The sequence below is a fragment of the Venturia canescens genome, chromosome 4 (genome assembly GCF_019457755.1).
Source record: "Venturia canescens isolate UGA chromosome 4, ASM1945775v1, whole genome shotgun sequence".
NCBI lineage: Eukaryota > Metazoa > Arthropoda > Insecta > Hymenoptera > Ichneumonidae > Venturia > Venturia canescens.
This window is the reverse complement of record NC_057424.1, coordinates 11520142-11545117: the sequence shown is the minus strand read 5'-3', so window position 1 is coordinate 11545117 and position 24976 is coordinate 11520142. Positions and strand designations below refer to the sequence as shown.

At 43.8% G+C, this 24976-nt stretch overlaps 1 long non-coding RNA gene across 1 annotated transcript in view; it reads left to right on the top strand.

Moving 5' to 3' along the window:
• The window catches only part of LOC122410312 (uncharacterized), a 39743-nt gene extending 27349 nt beyond the window's left edge, over positions 1–12394 (top strand). The window contains exon 5 of the long non-coding RNA XR_006260892.1: positions 11413–12394. This is a non-coding gene — a long non-coding RNA (uncharacterized lncRNA). The remainder of the gene's footprint in view (positions 1–11412) is intronic.
• The last annotated feature ends 12582 nt before the right edge of the window (positions 12395–24976 follow it).

The window sequence follows — 24976 nt, the reverse complement described above, 5'->3', positions numbered from 1 at the left end:
ACTGTTTTCATTTCGTTCGCTTTATTTTTTTCTGTTATCAAACTGTTCAACATTCTCTGCTGGATATATTTAAACAGCGCTCATTGCCATCCTTTACGGTTGGGCTGAGCCGTTGGGGTCGATGGTGGGTGGGTGGGTGGGTGGGTACGAGGTACGTCTGTCCACCTATCGACTTTCTCGGCTCTGTGGTACCCAACCGTTCCCGGGTCATTCTGTACATTATCAGACTCTCTTTCTCCCTTTCCTTCTGTTCGCCCCGTTTTATCTTCTTCTTTCTCATTTCATCTTGTTTTGCTCGAATTCACCCTTCCTCGTGGCTTCATGTGCTCTGCACACTTTACGTTCGAAGCGCAAAGAAAAAACTTAACAAATATAAAACGTAGAAATACACCGACACATGCTAATTTCTCGGAGGATTTCATCCGCCTTCAAACCACTTTTTGTCATTCTCCTTTTTATCCCTTCATTTTTATCTTTCGCTCTGCCTCTGTTAACGATTTGCTGTCTATCGCTCCCGTCAAGATTCCGAAAAGCTTGTTAAAATTACCATTCAGATGTAGAGAATACCAGACCGATGTGAAATGCCTCACAAATTATTCTATTCTGTTTTCATCCGATCGAGATAAAAGCTCCACCAAGGCGGATGATGCCACGGACACTCGATTTCTCTTTCACAACAATTTGTATTTAGGATCCAACGAATTTTGAATCCTTTACGCAAACTGTGAAGGCGGGACGAATAATTCAAGAGTTATCGTTGAAAAAATCAAAAAATTCAGCATTTTCGAACCCAAATTTGCAGCCCCTTGCTTTTTCTGAACACACCGTTGTATCTCGGTCTCTGCTGCATTATATTTCGTATATTATGTAGATCGATACAGAATAAATAATGCACGTGGAAAGAATAATGTAAAACTACCACGATATCACTAATGGTAATGCCAAGTTTGTTTTGAAAACTTTTTCAGTGGCAACGCGTGGTTACCACACCCCACTATGATTGGATGATCGATTACTGCAGTAAAGTTGCTTCTTTTTTCGAAAATAACAAATAATTATAATCGACGATTAAGAAAAGTCATCGAAATCAATCGCAATCAAGGATCTCCGTTGTGGGAGCTTCAACTCTCAAACTTTTTGATAGTTTCGATTTTTTTATCATTCCAAGTAACACGATTTCGGGGATTGCTATAAAATCGTAGATCTCGTCGTCACCGAAAATCTTAATTCATCTAATTTCTGAGGTGATTTCGAAGTGGGAGCGTATTAGCGTAATTGCACGGCTTGATAGCGGTAACGATTGGAAAAGTATAAAAAAATACGAATCCTTGAGAAGTTGATTGGAGGTCTGAGCGAGGATCGATTTGAAATCATCGGCTAGTACGTTTATTCGTCGACGCGAAGAAAGTACCGTAATCGAAGATCGAATCACTCCCGTGGTAGACGTGTCTCAAGCGAGGTATACATCACGGCGAACCTTGAAGAGGGGGGCGAGGGAGAAGGGGCCAGCTGTATATGTTAGCAGGTCCGAATGAAATGGACGATATAGAGGCAGGAGAAAAAAATGGTGCGAGTGAGAGTAACCGAAAGAGAGATGGAGGGTAGTTTTGGTGTGAAGAAAAACGGAAAAAGCGATATCTGCCGGATGATCGGAGGCGGCGAAGGGAGGATTTGATGGGTCAAACGGGGGAAGAGAGAGTGTGCAATTTACCTATAACCCATAAATCGACCCCACTTTTCTATTAAGAGACGCACGATTGACTTGCGTTGTTCGGTTTCCTTCATCCTCGTCCTCCTCCTGTGCCCCTGCCGATCGGTATCCACGCGAGTTCCCCTCCTATTTCACATTTCTCTTCACTCTCCCGCCCTCGGAGTGCAGCAGCTCCGCTACGTTCTTTTTTATCTATTTTGTTTTCAGTGCAGTTTTATCTATTTTTATCCCTCTTCTCTGGCTCGACGTTTTTTTTCATCCCTGCGCGTCGAGCGCGTCGCCCGGCCGGGGAGGAATCACATTGACAAGGTGGCGCGCTGCTGCTGCGCGTTGGAAAACTCGCTCTTCGCTAGCCCTCGCCGTCTCCCTCGCTCTATCTCCCCCGTGGGATGCACGGAATTTTTTCGTCGAAGGAAAGAGTAAACGAGCAGGTGCGTACCGGCTGGAAGGAGACCCCGCGCCCCGTCGCGAAAAAATCTCAATCCACTTAAACCCGATAGATACCCATTAGCGGGAAGCTTTGCATTAATATTTATGATAACATTAGCCCCAAGTTCGACCGATTCGCGTGGGTACACGTGGAACCCCGACGAATCCCGGCGCTTTTTATTCCGACCAACTGGATCGAAGGGCTCGGTCAAATCTGCGAAAGCCAAAGGTGAGTATCTGGAGAAAATCGCGTTGAGCAACTCCGAAAAATAATGGTGACCGGATCGCAGTAAATAACAGGCGCGGAAATAGTGTTCCGGCATCATACCGATTTCGACGCTTTCACATGGCAGAATGAGAGAGGGCGCGCGAGAATCGAAGCATCTCGCAGAATATATACGCGTATGTCGAAAATCAACACAAATGATCGCGACTCTCTCACTCTCATTATTATCGAAAATCCACTACGTAAGCCCTCGCACCGCATACCCACGGTCTTGTGCGTACATTGCTCGCTCGAACATTTCGAACGTCATTAATGATTGATTCGTTAGCAAGAGGACTCGGGATATCTACAGCTTGCTGCCTATTACTGCCCGGATGCATCAATATTTAAAGGAAACATAGTGATGTTGTGCGTTCCATGGAACGACTGCTGGAACTCCGCTCGTCGAATTACCCCCCTCATATTCCAACCAAATTTATACCTCTCTCTCCGTCCGTATAGTCCTGCTCTCGACAGTTCCTCTATTCTCCACGCAAAACAGTGTGTCCGTTAGCTCTCCCTCAGCGCCAATTTTAATATCGGAAACCTAAGATTTTCTATGGACGAGGACGAGCGTAGAGATCCTATCTTCAATTCATAGCGACGAAGTGTTCATGGACGTCGTTCAACGGCGTCAATACCAGCAGCTCTGCCTCTCGAGTGTTATCAGAAACACACTGCCTTATCTGTTATCTGCTCCGCGTCGGAGTAAGTATACAGTATTGCGTGATCCAGTGTGCATAAATACAGGCGATGTTTAGTTATTATGCCCTCGGAGCGCTTATGGGAGACCGCAGCGGGGACCAAACGTTGCGAGGGATATAGAGATATGCTTATTGAAATGTGCATGAAACACGTGAGTCGCGTCCAAGTTGACCGAGGACATTTTGTATTTACGTCGAAGCAGCTGTATCGGTGAGTTTCGTTGTAATATTGGGAATGTTACACGCAGCAGGGAAAGCCGCACCGCGTAGCAGGGGCGTACAGACGCACTGTGTGTTCACGAATTTCCATCAGTTCGATTTGTTATTCCAACTGGGGATTCGAAAAAATGTTGATTTTTGAAAGTTCGTGCACGACTCAGATTTCTGGGGTTCATCACAGTTGTCGTTGAATGGAACCATCAAAAGATCGCGGTGACTTACTGAAATGAAACTGGCAAGGGTGACGCGGCGAAGACGTTTCCGTTGAACGAGAAGCTGCAATCGGAATCATTTCCCGGATAAGTATCGAAGCCGTGAACAATCGATTTGTACGGTCTGAGATGGAACGGAGAAAAAGTGGTTTTTCATTAGAAATTTACCAGGGCCGCGGCTCTACGATTCTGTTATTTCACCTCGACTCGATCTCTTGCGTATATTTTTGCTCCTGCTAAAGTGATTTCCGTAAATACTTGGGTACGGAGGCTAGAATATCGTAGACTTAGTTTCGAAATGAGCGGAAGGGAGGGCGGGGCGTACACGAAGATACGCTCTGTGTACGTTATGAGGACATAACCCGGGGCAACCGAAAAGGGTAGCTCTGAAAATACACTCCTGGGAAAGTGGCGGTGGTCGTATTGGGAGTAGGAGAGCGCTGACGAAAGAGGGCTCAAAACGAAGGACAAAAAAACGAGGAAGCTTGCTCTCCGACGGGTACATGGAGACGCCGACTGACGGAGCCGACTCCGCACGAAGCTTTTGATGCCGGTGGATAAGGGTTGCGGAGGGGTTGTTCGCAGTGCGAGAGACGAGCTTGCTCGCGGAAGGAGGAAGGGCGGAGATGCAGAAATAGCAGCCTCGACATCGTTCCAGCGAGCGGGAGAAAAAGCGCGAGACAGAAAGCAGAGAAAAGGAGGAAGTACCGATGCGAAGGAAGGGATTCGAAAATAGGGGGGTACGAGTACCCTCGACGAACCCCATCCGTGTGAGGAAAGCGAGAGAAAAAGTCGCGGTACCGCGTGTGCGGGTGAAAGGTTACCGCATATCGTATCCCTTTTTGCCTGCAAAGCGTGTCTGGTTCTGTGCATGTGTGAGGGCGATGAAAAGAGAAAGAGCGAGAGTAGGGAGGTAATAAGAGACGGGGCCGGGGGGCAGGCAGAGGGAGAAATAAATTTATCATGTCTCCGTAAGCTGAGGGGCAAACGCTGAAATACGCATTCTAAGTACGAGCGTGTAGCTCGGTATAGAAAATATAATAATAATCTGATTGAATACGAAAATACTCGTAGCAGAATATTAAGTATACAAAGATTGAAAAAAACACACACACACACACGCACACATACACACAAAATAAGAAAAACAATATTAAAGAGAACAAATAAAAGTATGAAAATGATAATGATAAAGGAAGCCTAAAAAGAAAAATCATAGTGGATTATTTTATCGTAGAGTATCATAGGTTATCATAGAAAGAGAAAAGACGGTGGGGAAGTGAGAAGGGGGCGCGGGCAGGGGGCCCAGCGACAGGGGGAGACGCAGAGAAAGAGAGAAACGAATTTTCCGCACCGCCATTGCAATCGTGGGCGTGGCTGCGCCGACGCTTGAAAAGAAAAATTGGAGGTGCTTATTCGTGCATGGTGAACGAGTGCAAGTGAGAGTATGCGAGAATGTATGTATGAAAAGTGGCAGAGAGGACGCTAGGGACATGCGTATACGCCGGGGATGGCTCGGGGTACGAGAGCTCGATAGAGATGAGGAAAACGAGAGAGAAGAAGCGCCGACGAAACTACGGGTTAAAGAGCGAACGAGGGAGGAGAAAAATACACGCCCGCTCGCTCCGGCCAGGAGAAATAGAGTAGCGCGGGAGACTGGGAAAGAGGAAAATGCGCAAAAAGGGATGAAGACTGGATAATGCGCGCAGTTCCCTTTCTCACTTTCTCCCATGCGAAAGTTCGTTTTAGCTTTCGTTCGTTCGCCCTCACACGCTTCGTTTCCACTCGTCTCTTCTCGCGCTCTTTTATTTCGCTCTTTCCCTCCAGCGTTTCGCCCGGGTCTAGCCTTCACCCAACTCGAACTCCACCACCAGCGCTATAATATATAGACGCGTCCTCTTCATCCACCCTTTTTCCACCCTCATCTATCCACGTTCATATATATAAACGAAAAACCTCCCTTTGGAGAGCTCGTCGAGCAGAGACTCTACCGTCCGTGCGCATTGCCAGTGACCGGCGAGAAAGAGAGGCAAAGCTATGCTTGAATCGAAAGCTCCTAGCCCGCCCGCGTACATGCATATACGTATATCGCAAACTAGCAAGCAAGGGACAGTATTCAAGCAGGTTCGTACTGCGTGAGCACCGAACAGAGCAAAATGGAGATAAAGAGAGAGAAAGAGGAGAAAACATTATTTTTTACCGTCCGCTCTCTCTGTTTCAGGCGTTCAAATCCCCCTCCTCCCCCCCCCCCCCCCCTCTTCCCGTGCTACCATCCACTGCGAGAGTCTCCGCGGCGAAATTTCAACCCTTTAATTTCGGATGGTATGATAATTCGCGGCAATATTTTAGCCCCCGGAGTCTGGGGAACCGGGCTCAGTGTAGATTTTATTGCGAAAAGCGGTTTTGCCTCTCTCCCATTCGTTTTACTTCTATTTCTCTTTCCCCCATCGCGCCTATTCTCCGCATCTCCGCAGCACATCCCACTCGCACTCTTATCATTATAGTCTAGGAACAAAAAATTTGTTGGCCAAAAATTTCGAGGAATAATGCTGAAATCGCACCTATGAAAAAATGTCCCTTTGTACGCCGCCCGGAGAATCCGAAGAGGAAGCAGAATAACGGGATTATGCCGATCACGTACTCTACCGGGTTTTAATCTTTTCGTCACGCTTCAGTCTGCTATCTTTTGACACTCCTTCCAATAGTCCTTCCACCGATGCCTATAATCAGGCAGTTTTTAAATAAAAATAAAAATAAAAAATACTTCCCCGAACTCATGTTAAAGTTGTCCTACATAAGTTGCTTTTTTTTTCCAAAATTTCATAATGTTTTTGCGTTTTACCGCGAGTATTGCGAAGCTCTCGGACCCTGGAATATTATGAATATGAAACAAAAGCCTTACAACCAACGATAAATATAAATATGTAAGTTTTCCAAAATATGAGACAAGCCCGGATTAGTTCTGGGTCTGAGAGAATATTGAGGCAGAGAGCGTCGAAAGTTTCATAGAAATTGTTCATTCATGTGAAAGCTTGGTAGCACGTTGCTCATTTTACAAAACGGAACTCCTGGGGGGTTCTTTTCAACGTGAGTTATTCAGCAAATGCGACGACGTGGTCAAACTTTGTGAACAATATTAACAGGACACAGAAGCAAAGAAGGAAGAGTAGCTTGAATTTCGATGTCATGTGAACATGAAACGAGAAAGCACGAAATGCTTTAATGGAGATCATTGCTTTTTGAACTTTCCCCGCTTCGTGGTGTACCATCAATTTTTTAGTAAAATAGAAATTATATTTGTAGCGAGCTGTCAATTTTTCCGGTCGAAGATTTTCAACGGTTCATCGAACTACACACTTTTGACATGCACTCATTTGCACGTTCACGTATTCGTGAAATCAGGAAAATAAGCGAGTCCAGAAAGCTGCATATAAAGCATCATCGATCCTGTTTCCATGTCGCTGTAAACGATTTCGAATTAAAATTCGTAACGAAAAAAAAAGCGACAGAGACGGAGACTGTGGTCACGGATTTTTCCTTATTCCTCCGGCTCGAAGTGTATGAACCTGTCGAGGCTTTTCTTTAGAGAAAACAAATGAGTATTGAATGGTTTTTTATCGATGAGTACGATTTTTGGTGTTTGGAAAATTTAAATTAATTATAACAAAAGTCGTTTCCACGGTTAGTGAAGTTCTCGGTGCGAAGGAGGAAAGCTCAGGACTTGGGCGGTGTGCTCGTGAAAACTTGTCGCTCGCGCACTATCGATTTGAAAGATTTCATGGCTAATGCACTCCAAAGCCGCAAATTCAGGCTCGCATTTTTCGAAATACTTTGGAAGAATTGTTCACAGAAGACATTTTTTCTGTTCGTCTCTCTCTCTCTCTCTCTCTCTCGCCTCTTCGAGCTTTCTCTCGCTCCGACTTTCCGTCCTTCGTGTGTGAGTGCTGCGTGCCGCCACTCGGTTCACAAGAAAGAAGCAGAGAAGAGTGCCGAGGCGCCCCGTAGTGGACGAATCCAGGGGAGTCGTTTGATAAATAAACGTCGGCACGGTAGATTTCTTACCATCTCCTGAGACTAGTTACCGACGTCGTCATGACTTTGTGCGGCCATCTTGGAAAAAGGAAAGCACTGCGCGAGGGGGTGGATGACTGTGAGGGGCTGGAACTAGGAAGTAGGAAAAACAAAATGAAAGCGCTTGCGCCGTGTCGCCGTTATTGAGCGAGGCCTCCGGCACCTTTTTGCATTAGCGACCCACCGGACCCACCCGCACACATATACACCTGATACTTTACAGTCGCGTCCACCCTCTTGGAAAGCCAGCGTTAACTCTTCACCCCACCTCGGGAGAACGTTCCTCCCGGCGGGCTCCGACGGTTCTTCTCTTTCACGTACGCTCAAGCGCTTTTGCTCCGATGCGAATCACATCTCCAATGTCTATTAATCCCCGTTAAGCAAAACTTTATACAAAAATTCCTTTTTATATGTGCACGTATGGTTTCCTTTTTTATTTCCAAAACACATACGACGGATTGAAGAAAAAGAATAACAATCGATATCACCAATTATATCTTTTCAGGTACTATGAACATGGGCATAGAATTATCGTCTTGAGGTATCGTCGTCTCGTGGCTATTGAATTTTTCACCGAGTGTGTAGCCTTTGTTAATCTCTGGATCACTGTTATAATCTTGTCAAAAGTATAATTCGTTTGAATCCCGTCCAAAATATGTGTGAGTTTTTATACTAAAAAACGAGAGAAATATACTACATTTAGTAAAAATTTGAACGAGAGCAATCGAATGAGCAGAGACGAAGATCAAAAAGTGGTCTCGCACCCCGATGAGCTGACGTCGACGTCGGAATGCTGCCAAATGTTTTTGTGGTTTTTTCGCTAATTCTAAAGTTTTGGCTTATCTCAGGTGGTATTGTTAGAAACTGTAATTGACGAAGAATTTTTTCGTATGATTCGTTAAAATCGAAAAACGAAGAATCACAATTACTTTCGAAAAATCCTCAGTTTTTTTAGTCCGGATGCTTTCTTTCGGGTTTAAATTTATCGGTACTTTTCGGTTACGCGCCACTGGTCCAAGCGTCTTCCTTCGAGTATGCAAATGCGAGGGACAAACGGCTGGTTTGACTGTCGAGATACCTCAGTGTGTATACAAGAATAACAGGTTCTGTTCCTCGCCGAAAATCTATTAACACGATTCAGAAAAGAAGTGCCTTTGTCCTGGAAGATTGGCATTTAAACGCGTCTTTCGAGCGATTATTGGTTTCTCATTGCAATAGTGAAAGAAAACTGAAGCAAGAAAGACAGGAAAAAGTTCAGTCGGGAGTTTAGTTCAACTGGTGGCTGTCGCGGAAAAGGCGTGTAGTGGTGGAAAAATAAATGAGAAAAACGCTTTGTCGCGTCTTATTTTATTTCACATTCGTTTCTTTTCTTTTTATTATTCTTTTACTGTTTTTCTCCCTCCACAACTTTTCCACACGATCCCCTACGTCGGTCTTGATCGCCGGCGCAGTTATTAAGGGGACTCGTTCCCAACCCCCTCTGCTCCGACGCCGGGTGGAGGTTCACTCGTTCGTCGGCTGCTGTCTTTGTGTGCGGCCAACCAACCCTCTCCACCGGTCGCGACCCCCTCCCCCACTTTTGTTGCGCCTTCTAGTCTTTCGTAGAAAATAGTGGGGGCCAACATAGGGGTGAGGTCGATTAGATGAATAGGGGAAGTTAGATGAAAGTTTAGATAAAATACAGGGTGAGTCAACTCGACCAGATATGTTCCTTTATAACTAGAGCTGCAGATATTATTCGGAGTAATATACTCGTACTTTATTCTCGAGCTTACTAGTTTCATAGCTGATTTTTTCCATTATTTCTATAATTAATCAACGAATGATATTCCCTTCGAACGGATTTTGACTGAAGATTTCTCTCCTGCAGTAAACAGTAAAAGAGAGTGCAGAAGAATTTCAAACGTAAATTTCTCACGAGATTCTCGATCACAGAGACGAAGAAAGTACCGATCTGTAACTTTTAATATTTTTTATGTTTATGTATGGGGTTGGGAGGCTGCCCTCGTTCCAAGTGTTCGGGTTTTCATGAATTTTTAAGCGTGAAGATAAGGACTTGACTGTAATACTGAGAAGTGGAATCAACAGATGACGCGTTGAAGGAGTGATTGAAACTTTTGAATAATTGAAGAATCACATATTTTTGTAATGCAAAAGCGCTTGATTTCTCGTCCCTCTGTGATTCTCGGGTCTCCGAGATCCTCGGAAACGCATTCCGAACTATCTGTCTCGTTTTTCATCGCGCATCACAGCATTTAACATCGCGCATTATTTAATGTACGTTTTTCGCTTTGTCCCTCGAACTCATTAACCGAGAGAGTCGTTCCGATTGTACTTTGCACCGGTTCCTCTTCCACCGTACCACAGGAAAAGCAACGGGCCGGTTGCACTGCCATCGCTGCATAATGAACAGGACACCCTCGCGCGTTCACCGTTCGCTCTCGTCCTCGCTCGAATCCACTGTTCTCCGCGCCTCCCTCCTGCCTCCTCGTTCCTCTTGGAACGCAGTAACGCCACCAAAGGTATACGCCACCACCCTCGAACCTCTCGTACCTCTCGTCAACCTATTATTTTTCAGTGTTACGTTACGTCGCGTTGTGTTACGGCTCTCGAGCCTCCTCTGTCGCCCCGCATCCCAGCCCCGAGCCGCCCCGTTCCGCTTCACGTTGGGTTCACGTTGACTAGAGAAAAAAAACTGACACACGTACACACGTAAAAACCCCGAAACCTATGATGCCCGTACAAAAAGTTTGCAAATTAGAGAACGAGAGAAAGAGATGATGAGGGGGAGCGTCAGAGGGTGTCAGAGGAAAGCACGAATGTGCGAATGTACGTGCGCGCGTGAATGAGCAATGTAGCGAGGATGATGCAAGCTGCGTTGCATTTCGTTAATCCCACAGCGATAATATCCAGTATCATTATAATACCTGTACAGGATGCTCTCCGTTCCAAAAAGCATTATAGAGTGAGCACCACTGAAACTCTGCTGGAGAGCATCAAAAAGCTCTGATGTAATTACATTACGGGATGAGGTACATATCTAAGTAGTGCATTCCTATTAAATAAGTATGTATATGTCCCAAACTTTTTGTTAAAAAACTTTCGGTTTTTCTATTTAAAAGCTCGTCTGGAAGCTTCGTTTCTTTTTTACTGTATACATAAACCGGTGCTCTCTGACACAACAATGCTCATTTTTCAGAGGAGCGTTATGCACTGCTAAATTTATTGCGTGATAGCAATTCTTTCTGTACTAAAGTCGCTGGCTATCGTGGAAGCTTTTAGTTTCCTTTAACAGGCAAATTATTCTGAATCCGTGATTGCAATCAACGTCAATGTAGTTTCGAAAAATGAAAGGTTATCCCAATCATAGGCAAAACAATATTCATTTTCCAAGTTTCAATGCTTTTCAATGATCTTTTAGTCAAATTTATTTTATTGTATCGGAAAATAACTGTCATCGGAGCTTAGTCGCTGGAAAAAGGCTCGCATATTTGGGAAATGTATAATAATTGTTGTCTAGTCGTGAAAATTAATACTCGTACGATCACTTTTCCTATACAATCATTTTTATAAAATCGTCTGAATGTGAGCAAAATTTTCATTTTGTGTGCGTCAGAATCGCGCATCGTTGACTCCGTTTCGTATGTAGTAGAGAAAAAAATGCATCGTCGAAAGTTTTCATTGAATACTGTCAAGAAACAAATTCTTCAAAGTTACACAAATGCATCCGAAGATCCGAGTAACTTGAGAACTGCGTGATCGATTCAGATAAATAATTTGTGTCTGACTCTTTTGTTTCAGGGTCTTCGTCAACAACGATTGAGTCACGTATTTTTCGCGTGGGAAAATTCATCACAATTATCATCATCGAGAGTCGAGCTGGCTAATTAACTCGTCAAGGAAACCGGTGCGAATGAATTCCGACCAGAAGAATAATCCGACATCGAGGGAGCCGATGTGTACACGCGCATGTTTGTATTCACGGTCTGTTGAGTGCGGGCGGATAATTTGATACCGTTTCTAGATTTAAATGAAGAAAATCAATCGCCAATTGGAGACATCACCAAAACTGTGTTGGAACATCGAATATCCTCGCTATTGGATTCACCTTTCTACGAAGATAAAAGATCCAAGTTCAATCTTATCCTTCATCAAAATGGATGAAAAAATTGCCTAATTGATTGATGGAATTTCGGACCGAAATATTCGAATGTAACGATTATTTGATCATCGTCATTAATTTCAGATAATAATTCATGTTTTCGTCGGAAATTGTGCGAAAATAATAGAGTAAAGCATCAATAAAAACGAATGGGGCCCCGTCTGCCGTGGATTCATTGAGCAAAGTTAATGACTTTCAGTGAAATATAACGATACGTCGCGTAATCATTTGAATTTGTCGCTCGTGAAATCACTAATAATGCAAACTCTGAATGCTTGATATAATTATTGAAGTGCCTGTTGCTTTTTCAGTCTCGCATTTTTTCCTTCCCGGATGTCCTAGTAAAAAGGTTGTTCCAACGGTGAGTTGACGTGTTTTCGATATCTCTGCGGCACGGAGTTTGTTGTTACATTATTAATCGATGCGCGTGATTCTTGAGACGGTTTCTCTTTGTTCGAACGCCGCGGTGTTTATTAGCAAAAGGTAATTTAAATATGTTTCCCTGAGATAAAAAAGGAATGCTAGACAGAGGCCAGAAGCGGTGGAAGACGGAGGGATAGAGGGTGGCTGAAATGATGAAAAGAAAAGAGAAAAGAACATACTCGCACAAGGGAACGAATACAGGCGCAAATATCTGACAGGATACACTGTTGCTGGTCCGCTGATGTGCGCTCCAAAATTAGAGGACGCCATCCAAAGCTCTTCTCATGTTCTCTATGCTTGTATATCCTCTGCACTATTTCTGCACTGTACGTCTGGCGCGGAAAAAGAAGGATGGAAAAAAATGAGGGAGGGAGCGGAGGGACATGGAGCCCATCGTAATATTCCGTGATCCTGATAAATGGGCTAAAAATGTCCAGTGCCATAGCGAGTATTTTCATTTGAAAGATTCCACGCGACATTTAGCATCGATACTGATAAAATATCACTTTATAAAATCCTTCTGACGTGGGCAACGAAACGGATTAATCCGTTGGAACTAATTGACGAAGTTGAGTACAAAAAAAAGCAGCAAATACACTTGGCTTATTTTCGTAACTTACGTGTAAACTTTACATAACTCTTAACTTTTATACATCAAAGTTACGGAAATTATAGGAGCTTCTGGGCTGCTAGGAATCCACTGTTTTTCATACGTTAGTATTGTGAGCTCCAACTATATTCTTCTCCATTGTTCCGATGAAAATGCTGGAAATATAGTGAATAAATTTCTGTCTACACGATTCTTACCTTTGCTTAATCTCCACTGCACACGAGTGGTAGAACAAACGAGTAAAATACATACAACGTTTTGGAGTAATTTTCACGACGAAGCAACGAATTACCGCACGAAGCGAGCGATTAATTTGATTTTCGGCCCAAGATTATCGCGCATTCACATATTTCCATAGCCACAAACGCTTTCCGGAGATTTCAACCGAAGATTGTACGATTCGTTCGTGTCCTCGGTATCGAATTATCGAGATTATACGTTCGTATAAAAAAGCTCGAGGAAAGTTGCGCTTATGGATATAAATAATCCTAATAGTGTACCAAATATTAACGAGTGTAAGCAAGGCTCTGCGCAAACTTATATAGAATATTCGTACGCCTGTATCCGTCCATAGATATATATCCATGTATGTAAATTTCAACAGCCACCTTTTCCTCCTCCTATTCTCGAGAGGCATTAGACCTGTGCCCGGTATAATGGTGTATCGGCAGCTCTACATTCGCGGGAGTATTAGACACTATATATACGCGCAGCTCATTTGCCAACTCCGGCAAATTTACCAAATTTAAATGCAAAATCGGCCGAACCCTCCACGCTCTGTTGGTTCGCTACACGTGAGCGAGAGCGAGCCTGGTTGTTATGCTATGTCCTATGTGTGTATATGATGGTCATGAACGCGGCAGAAAGTGTGAGCGAATAAACGTGACGGGAGTCGTTGTAGTCGAGGAAGAGAGAACAAACTGCATCATCCTCGTTGAAGAGGGAACGAGCTAGAAAGAGGAATAATATATGTATACGTATATATTGGTTAAGAGAAAAATAGAGAGGTGGTACGTGCCAGGCAGCAGCGTACAGAAACGTATATATAGTGAGGACAGGGCTCGTTCGACGAAACGGCGCTCATACGGGATGCTGCAGGATGGAGTTGACGGGGTGGGTGGTGGTTAAAGGGGTTTGCGATGCCAGCAGCATCAGGGCTGTGAAAATGAGAGGGATGCCGGAAACTCGAATGGTCGCAGCAACGGTGCAGTGTAGTAGTTGCACGGTTGTCAGGCGCAGCGTACTATTGGTTCGCCGACCGTGCATTAACTCTCTTTTCAATGTCTTTCTCTTTCTCTCTGTCGCAATCGTTCTCTTGTATTTTCTCCATCTCCGTATAAATCCTCCGTCTCTTCCACAGCTTTTACTCTCAATACGGGATGGATCCCTTCTTCGTCGGGCACCAGACGAGAGAGGTGGAAAGACAGAGGGAGAAACAGTGTACCAGATATTGTATTGTGTTCGGTACTCTCTTATACCTCGATCCACTCTCTCTCTCTCCCCTTGCCCCTCTCCGCTCGTTGCTATTACGAATAGGATTTCGTGCACTTCGAACTCTTCACTCATTTGACTTAACGCTCGTCGAACCCAGACCTCGTAAGCTGGTCAAAGGTATTTTAGATTTTCTGAATAATAATGCTCTTCGTGGTACTGCAGACATTCGTCGAATTCTGTGCACAGTGTGTCTGGGGATCGTTACAAACAATACATTTTTTCACTCGTTTTCTCCATTTTCGATGCTGCTTTTTCATAGGAGATTCGAGTCAATGAATCAACAAAGTGAACTTTGATCTGATCGATGCGTTACGAAAATTTAATGGGATCTTTCGCTCCGCTAAAAAATTGTAAATGGAATCACATGATTGAATTTTCAAGGCAATGCCTACTGCTGTGAATAAATGAAAAATGAAACGATATTTTGTTGAATATTGAGGTTAATCCGTACTAATTTTATGAGAACTCAGAATACTTTAATGAAGCTTATCGCTAGACGATCTTCGTTAGAAAAGGAAACATCATAATTTCGAGAGATTCTTCGGAGCGTGAAATTTTTCAGCGTATACAGAAGCCAAGAGAACGCAGAGAGTTCCGGTCAATCTGTCATGGACAGTGGAAATGTTGAGGATGGATAATCGCCTGACGAATGACGGAAGCAACCACGCGATCTCCACGCTCGACCAGCAGTCGTCACTAACATTACAATACACGTTTGAAATTTTGACGGTACGAATGTTCAACGGCACTGTCGAACGAGCTCATTATTAGCAACAATCTGTTACGGCAGCATTGCGTCAATGAATATTGACGCCGATTATTCATCGCATTTGGCCATGTCGTAATTTTTTGGAAAAAAATAGATATCGTTGCTTATCGAAACCCTGAAAATTGTTATATTTAAGTAGCGTAAGGATTTAACGACTGGGAATGTCAGTCGAAAGGAAAAACATTGGTTAGTGAGATTTGTCAATTATTCTTGACTTCAAAATCGTAAAAATTTCATTGTCAGTTCCTTACGAAAGGAATCCTTAAGCATCCTTGCCAATTATTCTTTAACAAGATGCTACAGATTGTCGATAAATGAATTCATAAGATTGTGGAGCTCCATGAAATTTATATAGTTCTTGTTGCGAACGGTTAACAAAAACTCACTTTTATGCCCAAACACACTGAGCCTCAGTTTTTGACCGAGTCGATGACTTTTTTCTTCGATTTTGACGCGAGTGCAAATCGAAAGGGATTTATTCTTATAGTCGCAAGACTCGTGATTACGGTTTTATCGAAATATTGTGAAAAGGACACCAGAATTTTCGAACTTTTAGACAAACAGGCGTTTTCGTCCCCTTTCGCTGCGTCCCCCCAGCAGAGAACTGGACCGTTGGGTCGAGATAGATAGAAACGAGTTTTTTTTTCTATAGTTCTACCAAATCAAGACTCGACCACCCTTGAGAGTTATGCAAATGTTTTGTAGTGGACCCCCCTCAAGCGGTTCGAAGATCCAGAGGGCACAGAATCCGTTTGAGTTTCGTCCAGTTTTCAGGAGCAGTTGAACAACCGGTGTTGCGAGATTTGCCAACGGACCCCACCTGGACCACTGAGCTCACAATAAAGGGAGCAGCAAGAAGCCCACACGCAAGTTCGCAAAAGACCCCCAGCCGTCATTCAGGTTTTTCGTATAGTCGTCGCAACGCATCCCATTCATGTTAACACGCGAAAGAAGAAAGAGACAAAAAGAGAAAAAGAGCTGACCAAGTGCCTCAGAATTTTTCAGACCACCAAACTCTCAGTATCGCGTCTCTCTCCGGACCTTCAACAATTTCATGTCTTTCGCGTTCCTGAGACATTTTGGTGTCGTTAATATCAGTGAGATGTGAAGAGCTGTGCGGCAAGGAAAATACCACTGACTCGAGGTAATGTCATTTTGAAGTAACGAAATAAACTCACTCGAAGAATTACTCCATTTTGAGTGTTTAGAAACGTGTCATCGAGATTAAAGTTAAAAGGACTGCAAGGTAGCTCGAGCTTGACCTTCAGTCAAGTCGAAAAAACGTATCAATTTTTCAAAATCCTGGACGACTATTGATCGAAATGATTTGCTGGAAATGTAAAATTGTATTTATCATCAGTGCTTCAAAATCATTATCGAATGTGAATCGTCGAGAGTTGGAATGATTGATGCGATCCTTTTTCATTTTGTCATGTGGACGAAGAGCTCGGGAAGCCCACAAGTAGATATATTCATCCGATCATAGTAGCTTTATTATGGACAAATGAAAATGGCAGAGGTAGCTTTAAATGAAACATTATTAAAGTATAAACGGTTAAGGGGTGAATGATCTCGATAAAACTAATGTCAGGGTCACATAATGCAGTGAAAATCAATTGGATTTCGATAGATGTACTGGTGAAAAGTGAGGAAAAAACGTATCAAATATTTTGCTCGTGATGATGAAAAGTTGATTATTCCCACCGTTCCGTTTTTCCGACGCGTATATATGCGGGACAACGTTGATGGCTTGTGATTTCGAAATCGTTTCGGTCTACTGTTAAAACATCCGCTGATAAATAAATTGGTATAAATCGCGCGATCGAGCTAATCGAATTAATCGAGATAATTCCATTACCTTTGGTCGATGTCTCGTCGGGGTGACTCATGTGAGAGGAGGTGGGGAATGTGAAGGATGAGAGACGCGGAGGGCGAACATTTGCGCGCAACGAGAGGGTTTCAGCCGGTCGTACAGCGAGAGACGAATGAAAAAAGTGCGCGCGGGGGCGAGAAAACGAAGCGAAGAGCGAGAGCTCCGGAACGAAGCGTCGTCCTTCGTCGAGGACGCAGTGTGGGCGATAGTTGCGGGATATAGATCGAGACGTAGCTCGGCTTTATATAAAGAGCGGTTGGCTGATGAGGCCGCACAAAATGCGGGAGGGTGTGAACCCTCCATACACGCTCCCGTGGCCTGCAAACACACAGGAAGAACGGACAAAAGAGGAAAAAAGAAGAACAGTGAAAGAAACCATCGGATGAGAATGAAAGAGTACGTTCGAAAGAAAAAGGCGCGAGAGAGGACGTGAGGATGGAAGAAAAAGACCTCAGGGATATAACGTGTATAAAAGAATTCGATAAACTTTTCAACACATGTGGTATTAAAAGCCTCGAAAATACAGGGGCCATCCCAGAATAGAAAGCCTTCTCTCGGAGGACTCAAACGCTAACGTCGCTTTTCTTCTCCCTCTTCGTTTTTATTGACCGAACTAACTTCGTATATTTACTGTACCACAGAGATGTGCATTTTACTCGTTTTCTTTCTATCCCTGCACGTCTCCTCCTTTGCCAATCGGTTTTCACTGTTCTTTCCTCTGGACTTGGCATCCGGGATATTTGATTACATGCAAGAACGCGTACTTTTATACTTTGGTGACAAAATATCGCATCTTTTTTCACGAGCATTGTATCTGACAAAAAAAATTAGCGAAATTCATATTTTTATTCTTGGTACGAATGACACGTCGAGTTTATTTCTACCTAACTCATGATTACCATGCCAAGGAATGTTATACCCCCACTTGCCAATTAGGCGAAAAATTTCCGTAACGATTTCGATCATCAAGAAATATTCAACAATCAATATCGGCGGGAAAGCGATGTTGCATTTTATTTTTATTTTTCCATAACACATTTTTTCCAACTTCGACATATTTGGAAATTTTTCACAGAGTTCATATTCACAAGTAAACAGTATCGGCGCGTTTGTACTTTGTTGAGTTTTATAGACTCCCTGAAATAGCTGGGCTGTTGACGTTATGACGATATAAATAGATGAAGAAGGACCACCGATGTCGAAGTTTCACGAGTTTAAATGCAAAATCGATCTGACGAATCTGGACTGTCAAATAAAGTGAAAGAGTTTATATTCATCGTGGCAGGAATATAAATACATCCGCGAATGAATATTATAAAATGTAGCGATTCAATGACTTCTCTGGAATCTGAGAGCGATAAATATCTGGACACATTCCTTTCGAGTTCAGTAATTCTTTGAATATCGATGAAGAGCGGCGTTTATAGAACTATCGGTGATGATTGTATGTCGTAACTGTTGATGGCACAGCATAATGTAACCGAATCGACCAGGAACAATTTCGATTTTTCCTATCAATTTTATTCCTCTAACTTCGTACAGGTTTAAACAGTGCGCAAGGAATGTGATTCCTTTTGAAACCCATTCTCAATCGAGTTTTTCGGTAATGAGATTATGAAATGCAGAAATTACAAATAAAGAAATTTAATTTTTTTACCCACGGGAACCATCCATCTGTGTGGGTGAGAAGTATTTTTTGTACTGCGTTCTTCTTTGCTGTAATTCGTATCTGAATTTTTGTGGGACAAACGGTCGATCGATTTTTTCAGGTCACCGACAATTTTCGGGTGTTTTCAGAACATCCAAGTTCGGCTGTACAAACCTGTGTACACAGGCAAAAAAAAGATCATTGTACAGAAATTTCATTCCGGACAGTCCTCACAAAGATCGATGAGTGCGATAGCGGACGCGTATTTCAAGATTTCCCAATAGCAATAAATTGAATTTCTAGCAATAAAAAATTGATTTCCGCTTGAATAACTGCGGATGAATTAGAAAATGTTTTCACCTTAATTGCCAGACAAACTAACGTGTCAGTTAGTACACCGCAATTAACAGTCCGAAAATTTATAAAAAGCCTCGGTTTTCTGAGGGTATACTATAAAGATACCTCCAGCCATGCACACGTGGACATAAAGGTAAAAGTATGATAGTGAAACGCAGTGTCTCGTGGCTAGGAGAGAGAGAGAGAGAATTGCATGTGTGCAGGTCGCGCGTGAGATCGGACCGTTTCTACTTCCGCACGAGGTCCTTATGTTAACTGTACAGGCATCTGTATATAGGTGCTCATGAATTCGTGTGCAAAAGCATCAACCCTCTGGAAGCTCCGTGCCGCGGAGTTTTCCCGCATCCTCATCGTGGCTATACGAGAAAAGAGGAAAGAGCGGTTAAAACAAATGAGCGGCGAGCTCTGGCCTTAAATTAGCGCCGGCGAGGGATGGTTTTCATTTCCACCCTTAAATTAGGACTAAGCCTGTCCCGCTTTCGTGCTTCTCCCAAGTTTCCACAGTTTGATCGGATGAGTTACCGCAACTAAAAGTTACGCTGACGCTGATGCGAGCGTGCTCTCCTCGGGCTTACCGAAGCAATTTTCTCCAAGTTTTTCCTTTCTGATGGATTTCAAAATTAGCCTCGATAACGGCGGAGCTTGCAACGTAGGAGGATGTTGTCAACGGAAGGCTGAAAATATTTCTACATAATCGCCTACATGCCTGGACAATTGTCCCTAGAGAGTGGGACACAGTAGCAGGCTTTTGTTTCGTCTGAAGAAAAACGTGACTGAAGCTGTTGCATCATCAATTGAACCCACAACGACGGGACCTTCACTACGCTCATTGCTGACCCATGATTGCTCCGGTTGTCATTTTTTCTCTCTGCTTCCCAGCTTCGTCAAAAAAAATATGCAAATTTGGTCGATGATATTTTCATGACTGCCTTGGCCGAGTACAAATTCGAGGATATTCTGGGAATGGGACATTCTACTTTTGCTTACACGTAGACCCCCCCCCCCCCCCGCACCACGTCTTTCCTATCCACCGTCGTCGTCATCGTCGTACAACTCGGCCGCGGCCATGTTGTCAGAATTGCCACCACCTAACCACCCTCTTTCTTCTCTTAATGCTCTCCCTCCATTTTACAACCTCCTGTGATCCCCCCTCTCCAGTCATCTAGCCCTGTCGAGGGGGGTCTGTTATGTAAATGTGAACCAACCCCACCGAACCCTCTGTCTCTCGACCATCTCATACTCTACAGCTCTTTGCATCTAGCCCTCACCCCGCGCGAGAGAACCTTCCCGATCACAAATGTACCATCGCATATACGTGTGTATAGAAACGTATCAGCACACCCGTGCACACACATGAAAAAGCCGTTACTTGAAACCCTGCTCGGTCACCGGGAGTCACACGAGAAACTCCCCTTGAAACGCTCGGCCACCACCCCCTTCGAACTGCCTCCAACTAGCAGCCCCTAAATCTAAGTCCAAGGGATGTCGTACAGCCAGGGCTAAAAGTTTACGAACCTCGCTTTCGTTTTTCTAATCATATTTGTGTAACACCTTATCGAGGAATTTTATAGGAATACGGTTGAATGATATAATGGTAACTTAGAAAAACGACAACAAATTTTCCAAATAGACATTTTTTACATAAATTAAATTAATTTCGGTTTTTAAAAACTTGCATGAGATCCCGGTGGATACGAGTGTGAACTTGTTATTATTTCCAATTACCAACGATCACTGGTTGAGAATGTTTTGATATTGAATACTTTCGGAAAAAAGTTCACTCTTCAAATTCGAATTTGACAGCCTTTAAATTGGGAGAAATAGCATTGTTCGGTGCTCAACAAACGATATCTCTGAAAACGAAATTGGGGTGTACCCACGTTTCATTTGTTGCTCGATCGTTAAAACAGCAAAAACAATGTTGGTCCTGTTAGTTTGAACTGAACTAAACCTGTAGGTGTCTGATTTCCAGGAAATTGAAATGTTCTACGGCATGCTTGTAGAAATGCCAATTAAATTTGGACATTAAATATTGGTGAAATTCCATCGTCGACTTTCGTGGCTTTCGATATATAATTTTATTCTCAGTAGACTTTTTTTTCCAGAATTCACATTGTTATTCTAATCACTTGAGAGTCGTAGACTGCGAATTGCTTTCAACCGCTTTCGTATTGATTTTCAACGGCAATTTGTGCTCGACAATAAATTGATAAATTTTTTATATCTCTGCAAAAATGATTCCAATGAGATGGAAGATCGCTTATTTGACGTGCGATAAATAATGACATACAAAGTCATCTTGAATGTGTATATCTTTAATAATTTGAGGGTGAATTTTTCTACGAACATACTTTAATTTATATTTTGACCAAACTGTTGGGGTGTAATGAAGAACAACTTAATGTACAGGTCGGTGTCAGGAAGGGTTAACATATACGGGACTTTTGAATGACTTAATCTCAAGGTTTTTAGGGGCAAGATGTTTCCCGAACGAAGAGTTTTCGCAGCGTGGCTGCTGGTAGGCTAATGGAAATTTTTCATTTAAGCATCGAGAAAAGCGTCCTCGAGCGTGTTACCCTGGCGGGTAGTCACCCGCGCATTCTTGCCTCTACGAATTTCCCTAATTCCGTCGAAAACCCAGCGAGTCAGTTCGCATCAAGGCAAGTGTCTATTATACTCTAGTCCCGGTGACGTTGGGTTGATTCTCCTACCGTAATTTCGAGCGAGTACTACGCTGAAATCCCTCTCATCGTTCTCTACTAACCATACTCTGTACCACAGCGATACGAGAGTTGGAATAGAGAGAAATGTGCTTTGGTCTCTCCTGGGGTCTTGCGGTAACATCGAGGCTAGGATATATAACGATATGGTGTTGTTATCTCTCTTCCTTTTTCTGTCTCCCCCTCGGACTCTTCGGAGCGCTGGCTTCATACGAGCAAAGAACCAGAATCCAGAAATTCCGAGATTGCATGAATTTAGCCTCGACTCTGGTGTGCTCTCTTGGTCGTCGTTGACGGTACATGGAAACCTGGTGTGCGCCATGTTGCCCAGGCAAGTTCTAAGCTAGCTAAATAATGGTCGGTAGAAGTGCACGGAAAGGGGTCGGGTCATCAAGGGAGTTCGGGCAAAAGAGAGATAGAGAAAGATGGTCGAGAACACCGAGGGACGACGCGGAGATAGGACGCAGGAAAATGGGAATAGTGCGCGGCGTTATGGGGGAGGGGTGGGGGTTGAGTTGGCCGAAGGATGAAAATGGTATAAGGGTGGATATGGTGAAAGGGTAAGGGAGGCCCCTATGATTCGGCGAACGCTACGGGCTCACCGTTCACCGTCCCTTTTTCGTTCTCACCCCCTCGCCTCTTACCTTCTCGCTTCCTCTATTTCGCTCTATGTATGTATATTAATTTGAGGATCACGCATACTCGAGAGCGTCTCTATGTATGGGAGCGAAGTTCCTTCCAGGCGCTCGTTACGACCCCGGACCGGGTGATCTTTTCGCTTGTGTAAATTTCTGCCGAGCAACCACCCTTATCCATCTACGTGGGCTTGAGCCATCCGTGTATTGGTCTGTTTTATGTACCAAGCCAGTGTCGGCCTGTCCGGGGGACGGAGTATGCGTGTGTGAGTATTAATTTAGGAAGGTGCCTCTGTTAGTCCTTTTCCCCAGGGACGTTGGAGCCAAGCTAAGAAAAATGCCTCAGCCCCAGGTCTCGAGTTTCGAAACTCGGCTCTGCCCGCGCGCCTTTAGAATTTAATCTCGAGACGGGTGTCGAGAGCTAGTGCGGCATAGATACTCTAGTATCCGGGCATGCTTATCCATACATTTCTGTATGTATGCATGGGACGTCGCTTCAGACATTTGGAAAGCTCTGCATCCCTTTTCAGCCATACCCACCCGAGCTTCGTATCAACACTGCCGACGCATACATACGCATTTTGGTATTCAAATCGGTACATGGAAAAGACATCAACGGATCTGGTGGGCCAGAGCGAGACGGTAAACGACATATCGCCTCTAGCTCGTTGGAGATTTAACGTATATTTCGCTGTGTCCCTGTTCATGTGCAATTTCGCTGCTATACGAATAGAGAGTCGCGAGGATCTTCTCTATGTGCGCGCTCCCTCCACGCAGAGTTCTCTAGATGTGTTTTGAGAATATCCTTCGCCCATTTTCCCTATTGAACGAGAAAGCATTGGGCGACTGAAACCGCGAAACTCCTGTCTCTCCTCACCGCTCCTCCATGCCGTTTACTATTTCCGCGCCTTCCATATTGCCGAAGGGAGCCTTCTAGTAGGATTGAGGCTCGGTTGCAACAATGCAAGTATATGGAGGAGGAAAATGAGGTAAGACAAAATTATGGAACCTCGGATGGTGGGGAGAGCTGGAAATTAGCAGTCAGTTTTAAAAATCAGAAATTCAACGATCCTTTTTGTTACAAAAACAAACATTTCATCGTTTTTGTTCCTACACGATTTTTTCTGCACCTACACTAATCCTCGAGCTTCGTACCTTGATTAAAAAAATGTTAATTGTAGTTTTCACTAAGCTGTGTACTCACCGAGATCGTAAAAACCCAGCTTAGTAGCACATGTCAATACGGCTTAGTTGGATCAAACTCTCAAATGCAATGGTGATCGTCCGAATCCCTATAAATTTGTTAACTTCATCCAATGCTCATCTTCCTCATGCTATTCTCGTCAGAGTATTCTTAGGTATACATTTGCCAAAGATTGCATCGACTATCGAGTTCAATGGACTTTCATACAGGTTTCAGATGCTGGTAAAGTTATTTTCTAAGAATTTTTCGATCCTCGGTCCATGCACACATTTAGTCGAGTTTCGATTTCCATTTTCCCAGATATTTTGAGATTCGTCTCTAGCCACCGTATCCTTATTGGGATTCAGTGACTCTTGTTGTCTCTTGAAAAATCCAACTTTGTTAAAATTCGAGTTACAGTCTGTCAATCCTTAAAAGTGTTCATTTGTATGACTTTCCAAGAAACTTTGGAAAGTAAGTATAAAAACTCAAGTCCCCGAACTTGAATTTTAAACCCCCATGTCGGATAGGAATCTCTAACAAATATGATGAACCCTATATGCAGCAGATGGTTGAATAAATGATGGAGAAGTGTCACGGACATTGGTTAGGAAGAATTTTGTCGAATCTCTTACTCAGTAACGGCACAGTCAACATGAATTAAAAGCGAGATTTCATGAAAATGAGAATTACACCAAAGTAAGTCATTAGAACGCAGAAGTTCAAACAGCTCGACACCTCTGCATGATGGAATCCTCGTGAGCATCTGAAAACTCAATGTTTATTGTGCTCATACTTACATGTACGTATTGTTTGAAGCTGGGAGAGATGTCCCTTTGCTAAGCGACGTTGAGAGTGTAGTAAACAGAGTGAGAGAGCCCAGCGCACGGTAAGCGATGAGGGAGGGATTCGTTCGGTGGATCGTGTGTATGCGGATGACGAGGACGGGGATGGTGCGAGACCTGGACAAGTAGGCGGAGGAAGTGATAGCTGTGATGGTATACACGAGAGTGTGGAAGCCCTAGGGATGCATGGGCTGACCAAACAGTGAGGAGAAAGCGAGAGATGGAGAAGAGCGGTATTGCGGAGACGCAATGAGAGACTCTAGTCGAGTAGAGGAGCGGGAGGGAGAGAAGTAGGTGCGAGTATAAGCAGGAGAAGAAGATGGTATTAGTACGACGAAATGATAGAAGCAGCAGCGAGCAAGGCAAAGAGAGAGAGGAGCTTGGTAGTCTTACAGATCAATAAAGCTAACCACCCTCTCGGCCACCCAGCCACCCACACCCTTCGAGAAACCCGCCCATCGGGTTACTCGCTCACCGCTCAAGAATAAACCTTCGATATGTGCGACAATAATACTCGGCAAATAGTTTAGACGCACCCCCCCGTCGTCGGAGTTTCGCATCACGTGAACAGGTGTCGGTGATTGTTTCTAAATCTTGCATACTCAAATCTATCTTTTTCCCCTAGTTTTCAGCATCGTTGACGAAT